The sequence below is a fragment of the Zingiber officinale genome, chromosome 11B, assembly GCF_018446385.1.
Source record: "Zingiber officinale cultivar Zhangliang chromosome 11B, Zo_v1.1, whole genome shotgun sequence".
Taxonomy (NCBI): Eukaryota; Viridiplantae; Streptophyta; class Magnoliopsida; order Zingiberales; family Zingiberaceae; genus Zingiber; species Zingiber officinale.
Genome location: NC_056007.1, coordinates 62,529,569 through 62,538,099, shown reverse-complemented (window position 1 = coordinate 62,538,099; position 8,531 = coordinate 62,529,569). Strand labels below are relative to the sequence as shown.

Genomic DNA, 8,531 nt, shown 5'->3' with positions numbered 1-8,531 from the left:
GATAACAAGAGTACTATAGTATACTCATGAATATGGACTACACTACACGAGATATCCTACTGTGATCAAAGGATAGTGATGCAAGTTGAATATCTAATATAAAAAACTCTAAGCCTACGAGTAGACATGTATTCACTCTGGGAGGTGCAACCATTTTCTGAAAATCTTCTAAGCAAATGGTAATAACCAGATCCATAATGGAATCTGAGTTTGTAGCTCTTGACAAATATGGTGAAGAGACTGAATGACTATGATAATTCTTAGAAGATATTTTGAGATAGTCAAAATCTGTATCGGTAATTTACATACATTGCGATAGTCTATCAGCAATTAGACGGGCACAGATTCATCTGTATAATGGTAAGTCTAGACATATACGTCGTATATATAATAATATTAGATAACTACTCTCCATGGGAGTTATCACTGTTAACTATGTGAAGTCAAAAGATAACATAGCAGGTCCGCTAACCAAAGGGTTAAATTGAGAGTTTATTGCAAGCTTATCACGAGGAATGGGTTTGATGTCGTTGTCAATGATCAGTGTAGAGGACACCCAACCTATGTTGACTGAAGATCCCAAGAACTAGATTTAAAGGGGTAATCAATTTGCACTGACTAGACACACTATGAGGGATAGCCTAACAAAATAGTGACCGAACTAGGGTAAGCCGATGTGTTTTTAATGATTAAGAAAAGTAGATGACTACTCTCGAGGGATCACCTATGTGAGAAATAAATGAGGCCGCTTCAAAGAGAATTGGAGGCACAATTCTTAGAGCTTCTCACAGAACCAAGCATGTTCATGGCCAAGAATAAACACATTCATAAGAACTGAGTTATATCAGGGAGAGTCTTGAGTAAGATTTGTCAATGCTTACATAGATACAGAACAGTTTAAGGACATTATGTCTACTATCAGTCAGTATGCAAATAAATTTTCACAAAGAAGGTTCCAAGGGTAAAACCTACCTATCCTATACTAGACTCAACTATTGAATGTTATCACAAACCCTGTTTTCCATTCATATAGGGGATTGTTAGAAATGTGAATGGAATAAAGAGATAGAGATGAAGAGACTCTATTGTGCATATATTTTTTAGTTCCACATTAGAAGTCTCTTGGCTTTATTTTTGATTTAAATTATGGCACATGCATTGATGTTTTAAACATATGCACAGGGAGAGGCTCTCTCATGCGTGGGTGCAAATTTAGGACCCAGATTATACCGAACCAAGGCTAACTCGTGTGCAAGTACGACCTACGTATGTCGAATGTCGGACCAGTCGAGGCAAGATTTGCTTAATCGAATGAACCAACATTTTGCTACCTAGATCTCTTTTTGCTATCAGCTCAAGAGTGTAATAGAAGTATTAATATGGAATTAATGGTGATTCCATAGCATTTTGACATTAATAGCGACATTAAACTCATTAATGGTGATTTCATAATGTCTCAGAATTAATGGCGACATTAAACTCACACTACAAGAAAATTGAGATTTTACAACACTTAAAAGACAACGCTTTTTTTAAAAAGCGTTGTATTTATTTTTTTAACAACGCTTTTAGTGAAAAGCGTTATCTATCTCTTTATTTTCTGACTAATAGACAATGTTTTTTTAAAAACCGTTGTCTATTAGTGATTTTTGTGGGTCAAAGACAATGCTTTTTGAAAAGCGTTGTCTATTATCAATTTTTTAATGTCTACGACAACGATTTTTAAAAAGCGTTGTCTATTGTCAAGTTATCATCTCAATCTAGGATGTTATGAACTGTTGGATCCAGATCTGGAGGAATCTTGTTCCTTCACTCAGATCTAGTCATCCAGCCCTCCATCAATATTTGAAGCTATGTGGACCGTCAGATCTAAAGATAGAATCAATCTCAAGTTAATCTTAAGTGATCTGGACCGCTTATCTCAAGATATGATGGCTGGGTCTTCATCCATCTTCATCACAATATGGACGGCCCAGATTAAAGGAGGAGAAAACTTCGTTTCCTTATACCCACGCGACGGCACAGTGCTCACGATTCCTCTTCTGTTCACGACATCTCCTCTAGCACGGCTAGGCCACGCGACCTCCTAGCGCCGGCCGTCTCTTCTTCCTCACCACCGGTCGCCGACTCTTTCTTCTCTTCATTGTCGCCTGCCAGATCTCCACAGCACACCCTTCTTCTTGATTTCAGCGGCGACGGCAGCAGCATTCTGGGCGGGGGCAACAAGCAGCGACGACGACTCTGAGCATCCACCTCGCCGGAGAGGGTTTTTCCGGTGTGACCTCCATCTTCTGACAACCTTCCGAAGTTCCACCACTTGGGGTTCAAGTGGCAGAGCAGAGAGAGGTCCGGCTGTTAGAGATAGATTAATTCATTTAGTAACAGTGATACACCCAACATCATTGTTCTTCAGACAAATACTTCCTTTCTTTGTAGTGTTTTTAAAATATCAAGCAACATTTCCCTTTTGTGAGTACTGCTGTCTTTCTAAGTGTTAATTGGCTTCATTCTCATGTGGAATATTTGATGTTGTATCTGCAGAGAATCAACTTCGACTGTTCCTATCAAAGAAAAATCTGTCAGGTTCACTAATTCAAGGAATCAGGTTCTTTTCCTTGCCAACTTCATTTGGAGAGGGTTTATTCAAGTGAAGAGTCATTCACCATCATCGTGTCGAAGTGTTCAATCCACTTCAAATAGCACGTAACTTTTCTATACAGGATTTTTGTCCTAAACTCAGATCTGTTTGCTAAGTTGATTTAATGATTTTAATGATATAATGATTTTAATGTATAATTTGGTTAGAGTTTTCAAGTTATGAATTGGTTCTGATTGTTAGAGACAGATTAATTCATTTAGCATCATTGTTCTTCAGAGAAATACTTCCTTTCTTTGTAGTGTTCTTAAAATATCAAGCAACATTTCCCTTTTGTGAGTGCTACTGTCTTTCTAAGTGTTAATTAGCTTCATTCTCATGTGGAATATTTGATGTTGTATCTGCAGAGAATCAACTTCGACTGCTCCTGTCAAAGAAAAATCTGTCAGGTTCACTGATTCAAGGAATCAGGTTCTTTTCCTTGCTAATTTTATAGGGAAAAAAAATCAATTTCCATTCTTCTTTTCCATGTACCTGTAGTTGACATCAATTCCATTAATAATCCATACTGAAGGAGGTCCCTGCTCGAGTTCTCTCACTGCCACCTCAGCCATTGCCATCTAGACGAAACTATGATGAAACTGCTGTGGCATCTAGATCTAGCAAAACATTCATTAGAAAGAATGATGCTTCCTCTAAAAGCTTGAAATTGGTAAATGAAGTCAAAGGTCAGCACAGAAACTTTAGTTCAAGCTCAGAGGTCCATAAGCCACGCAGAAAAAGGAGGCCAAAGAAGAAAAAATAGGTTTGCAATTATTTATATTTGCATTGTAACTTTCACATGACCTTTTTTATAAGTTTGCTAAATTTGCATAAAACTTTTAATCAAATGAAATGGGAAGCTATACAAATGAACTGCTTTAGGAACTTTTCATCTGCTTCTTTTGAAGAAAGCAAAGGCAACTATCTCTATAACTGTTTAGTTTTCTGTACAATGGATCGTGAACATACTAAATGTTATCCGATTGTGCATCAGATTGCTTATGGCAAGATACTGATTCATAGTTGTTGCATTTTGATTACCAAAATCATAACTGGTATCAATTTTTTCAAGAACACGAGTCTTTGATAATTAACCACCTAGTAACTGTGCCAATGCAAATCTTGTCCATTCCTGAGATATTATATTTGAACAAACAACAAGTCTGAATAGCTGTCAGCTAAAATTCTTATCACTTTTAGCTACAAGGCAAAACTCTATTTCTACTTTATTTCAAAAGTGCATTTTGTCTGTACTTCTTGGATGATAAAAGTTGAGATTGTGAAAACTTCACATGTCATTTGCTTATTCCTGTTGACTTTCATTAAATATTGAGATTTTGGAAATTTTACATGCAATGTCTTTTCAGATATTTTGAATAGTGAATGGAGGTATTCAGAAACTCTAACTAAATAGCTCGGATATGGATGATTATAAGAGCAACAACTACATGCTATGTGGAACTGCATCCAAACCTCAAGAGTGTGACTGGAAAGTACTTTGACGAAAAACTATTAAGAAGACTTTGGGATTTAAACGAGAAGATGGTTAAAGCCAATGACTAAAGAACATTCAAATCAAGAGGATAAGTAGCATCTATCAAGATTCTTTAAGTTCATGTAATAAGATGTAGTCGATAGGAGTAGTTTTGAGTGTCTCCAAATTAAAATTTCTTTGTATGCAAGTAATTATGTTTGTTATAGAAGTGTAAGGATGATAATTTCTATATTGATCTTAGTTGTTTATTTAATAATATGTTGTTGATTGAAATATATTTATTTTCATTTATCTTTTATTTGTCTTTGCTATTAAAAAATAATAGTTTAAACTTCTTATCTTTTACTAAACAATAATTCTTTTTTACGCATTGTGAAACTGTTGTCTTTACTAAAAAAGATAACGCTTTTTATACATTGTCATTAACAAAAAAACAACGCTTTTTATGTATTATCTTTAATAAAGACAACATTTTTTTATGCGTTGTTTTTGTAAAAAATGACAACGCTTTTAAAGCGTTGTCCTTGCTACAAACGACAACCCTTTTAAAGCGTTGTCTTTGAGTAGATTTTTAATAACAGTGCTTTTAACAACGCTTTTTCAGTCACATAGACAACGCTTTTAAAGCGTTGTCTATTGGCTTTTTTCTTGTAATGTCATTAATAATGATTTCGTAATGTCTCGACAAATGACATTAAACCTATTAATGATGACATTAAAACAGACATTAAATGACCATAATTTGGTCATTTATTGTAGGCAAGGTGAGACCTCCTATATAAGGAAGTTGGATCTTAAGGAAAGTAAAGAGTAGCGGAAGATAAGCGACAAAGAGAGCGAGAGAAAGAGCAGGAAGCGAATCTTTATCCACCCGTGTTCTCCCACAAAAACTCTTTCAGTCGTACATTTGTTGTTAATATCAGGATTTCAGAAGCATTTAAATTATTAATGAGTTTTGACCAAAACTCATTGATGAACTTAAATAAGTCAGATTCAGTTCAAACTCGGTCCAATAGGCTCCAACATTCCCATAAATCTCACCATGCTCCAAAACTCATAACTCATGACCTCTGTTGATTTAGAAAAATTATTTTAAAAATTTATCCTTCTTCACTTTTGACTGTTAGGACTAGTGCGAGTTGGAAGGGGGATGAATAGGTTTAATTCATGTCATTTTGATTTGTGCAACGGGCACTTAAAATCAAATCAGTGTCACATGCACAACATTGAGATGCCACGTGATTCATTGTCTCCCAAGGCGCTACTCCAAGGCCTAGTCCTAAGAATCTATCACCACTAAACCTTATCCTTCTCAAATACCTTTTGAAGGTGGAGAAGCCTCTTGTAACCTATTTCTTGCAACAAATACATGCAATACAAATAAATACAAAGATATAAATGAAATTAAAGTAAAACAACTTTATAAATGAAAACTTCACTTTGGATGTTTTCTTGTTGCTTTGGATTTTCTCATGATGGTAGAAAATGAAAAAGCACCTCGTCTCCAAACCCTCAAGAACCAACTACTTCGATCTTCCTCGAAACCCTCTTTTATAGGGTTATTTTTGGGTTGATTTCTATCTATTAATCAATTGATCATACCCATTAGTCGATTGCTCCACTATAGATTTGAACGTTGCTCTAACATGTCAGCTTAATGGCTCCATCCATCTCAGCATTGATTGCATGCTCATTACCATCAGTCAACTATTGCCTAACCAGTCAAATTCTATAGTCAAGTTTTGAATCTTATGCTTGCTTGAGCAGTGATATCAATAGTACTAGTTGACTGTTATTGTTCATCAATTGATTACCACTGTAGCAAACCTTAATTACTTCAGCAAAGCTAAAAAAATATACCAACCCCTAATTATTGTAGCAAACCCTATTTTCAGAGTTTAGCATCTATCAGTCAATTAATATACCCTATCAATCAAACGATACTTCTATTTTAGCCTTACTAAAGTTGAATTCTCTCATTGTCTAGTATCTTGTTGACCTCAACCTATTATGATTTTCTTTACCTGACATCCGGTCAACTTTGATCTGTCGAGACTTCTTATTGCCTAGCATTCGGTCAAGCTTGACTTGTTGAGACTTTATTCTTGCCAAGCATCTGATCAACCTTGACTTGTCGGGACTTTATTGTTGCATAGCATTCGATCAACCTTGACCTACTGGAACTTTCTCATTGTCTAGCATCCAATCAATGTTGATTTGTTCGGACTTCACACCTCATGACAACTCCATGTTGGACTTCCAATTGCCAAGTATTTGGTCAACCGTGACCCGCTTGGACTTTTATCTTACCAACTCTATCGTTAAGTATCCGATTAACCTTGATCTACTTGAATCTTCACTCTAGTCAACAAACATATTAATCAAACATTGAAACTCAACTTCAGTCAACTCAAACTTAATCAACCTTGACTAAAAGTCAATTGCACCAACACCCCTGTCAATAAATGCCTTTGAAATCTTGAAACTTTAGAATAGATGAGATCAGAAGAGTGCAAGGAAGCTATTGATATCCTAAAGTAAATCAAAGGTGTCTATGCTAAGAGTAAAGAAAATTAAAAATTTTAAATAATTTTTTTAACCAATAGGAAAAAGAATCAAGAGTTTTTTTTAGTATGGTGAGATTCAAGAGAGTAAAAGGAACCTATTGGATAATGTTTAGATTGAAACTAACTTATTTAGGTCCATCAATGAATTTTTAACTCATTGATAGCTTAGATGCTTCAAAAATTTTAAAATTTTAGCTTGTACAAGATAAAGAGAGTGTAAAAAAAATGATAGGTGGTGTCCTAGAATAAATTAGAGATGTCTAGGTTTAGATATGAAACTATGTCAAAAGTAAAGAAGTCTAATTTTTTAAAATGAATTTCTTTAAATTGATAGGGATCATGAATCAAGAGTTTTTTTAGCGTGATGAGACTCTGGAGAGTAAAAGGAACTTATTAGACTTGATGTGAATCAAATTTGACATGTTTAGGTTTATCAATGATTTTTGATGACTTAAGTATTTTTGGAATCCTAAAACAACAACAAGGTGATGTTTTGACCAAAATAGTACTAAGATGGTGATGCTTTAAACCAAGCAACACTAAGGTAGTGATGTTTTACTAAAGGAGCATTAAGGCACTAAGGTGGTGAAGTTTTACTAAGGAGCATTAAGGCAGATGTTTTAACCAAAGCAATACCAAATTATTTTTTTATTTTTTATTTTTTTATTTTTGTTTAATTTTTTTCTCTTGTAATAAACTATTAAAAAAGAATAGAAAATTTAAAAATAATAATACTTTTTATGTTTTTACTTTTATTAACATTCTTTTGTAATTTTATTACTTTTTTTAAGGTTCTAAAATCTTTTTAAAAATATATTGATAAATTTAGAATCAACAAGAATGTAATGATATAAATTTAAAATAAAATTAGTGGTCGCACATATGCATTGCAGGCATAATATAACGCATTAATACATATAAATTAGTACTCATATTTATAAATTAAATTTGGTAAGGGTGTGTTAGGTCCATGTAATAGTATAATACAAGGCGACACTCAAGAACCCTAGCAATAAGGTACTATAACGGACTCTCCCTCATAAAAAAATTTAATTTTTTATATCAAATATTAAACTGATAAAAATAGATACTACATTTGATCTTAACCAAAAGGTCGAGAAAAATATATTTTTTAACGATGTCGACCCAAGATATTTATAGAAGATTTTCCGCTCATGATGTTACAAATCATAAAATGTGAGACTAAAAAGAATCATTACAGTACATATTTTTTATATAAAAAATAATCAGAAAAATTACTAATCAGCTTTAAAAAAAATTTCAATATGAAAATAAAAAAGATATTAAAGTAATTTAACTTTCAACTTTATCAAAATTAGTTATTAAACAGTTATTAAATGTTCTAGATTATTAATTAAATAGTAAGATTAAGTTCTCTAGGGTCAACCATAATTTTTGGTGAAAAATCACGAACTTAAAAAGACTCGAAATTTTAAAAAAAAAAAAACTATATAGATAAATTAAGAAAGTTATTCACAGTAAACAATATTAATTTGACATACATATTAGATTTTTAAGGTCATACCTTTTATATTAAAGTCCTTAATAAAATAACTAAGTTTTTATTAATTTTATAACACTTTTGCTTGTTTTCTGGTAATTAAATATTAAAACAATAAGAGTGTGTTTGGTACACGTGTTTTTCAATTCCATTCTCTGAAAAATGTACATTTTTTAAAAAATGGTATTTGGGTTTATGTTTTTCATCTTTGTTTTCTAAAAAAATAGCTAACGTTTTCTAAAAAAATAGAAAATGACAAAAAGTCATTTTCTATTTTCTAGAAAATACATGTTTTCTAGAAAATAAAAA

The 8,531-nt window shown here is 33.0% G+C and overlaps 1 pseudogene; it reads right to left on the bottom strand.

The window, feature by feature from the left end:
• Positions 1 to 7,652: 7,652 nt before the first annotated feature.
• LOC122035460 lies at positions 7,653 to 7,827 on the bottom strand (annotated as a pseudogene).
• Between the last annotated feature and the right edge of the window lie 704 nt (positions 7,828 to 8,531).